The sequence below is a fragment of the Fukomys damarensis genome, unplaced genomic scaffold (genome assembly GCF_012274545.1).
Source record: "Fukomys damarensis isolate Sample0158 unplaced genomic scaffold, DMR_v1.0_HiC HiC_scaffold_37, whole genome shotgun sequence".
In the NCBI taxonomy this organism is placed as follows: domain Eukaryota; kingdom Metazoa; phylum Chordata; class Mammalia; order Rodentia; family Bathyergidae; genus Fukomys; species Fukomys damarensis.
In genome coordinates, this window is record NW_022900949.1 from 1,607,852 (window position 1) to 1,608,449 (window position 598).

The window sequence follows — 598 nt, forward strand, 5'->3', positions numbered from 1 at the left end:
AAAAAATAAAAATAAAAAAGGATGGAGGCGCGCAGGAGCCTCCCGGCAGCCAGGAGGAAAGCCCTCCGCCCAGGCCGCCAAAGAAGCTGGGTGGGCGTTCAGGCGCGGGTTGGGGGCTGCAGGGGGACCCTGGGCGCCCCGCTTGGGGAGCTGCAGGGACCCAGGGACCTGGCCACTGTCTTTGGTGGTCGGACGGGAACTGGGCAGCCAAGGTCGCCACCATGGTTTCCGGCGGGTCCCGCAGCCCGTGGTGACCCGGACCCCAGGAGCCGCATTGCTAGCGGGGTGGGCCGCGGGGGGCCCCGGGGCGCCCCGCTTGGGGAGCTGCAGGGACCCAGGGACCTGGCCACTGTCTTTGGTGGTCGGACGGGAACTGGGCAGCCAAGGTCGCCACCATGGTTTCCGGCGGGTCCCGCAGCCCCCGGTGACCCGGACCCCAGGAGCCGCATTGCTGTCCCTCGTCCCGGTGACCTTCAGCAGGGACCCGCGAGCCTCAGCCGCGGCGCTCGAGGGGTCCCGGGCTGCGCAGGAGGCGGCAGAGAAGTTTTTGTGCTTTGTTTCCTGGCCAGCAGGCTCCCCTGCCTCATAGGGACCCTTC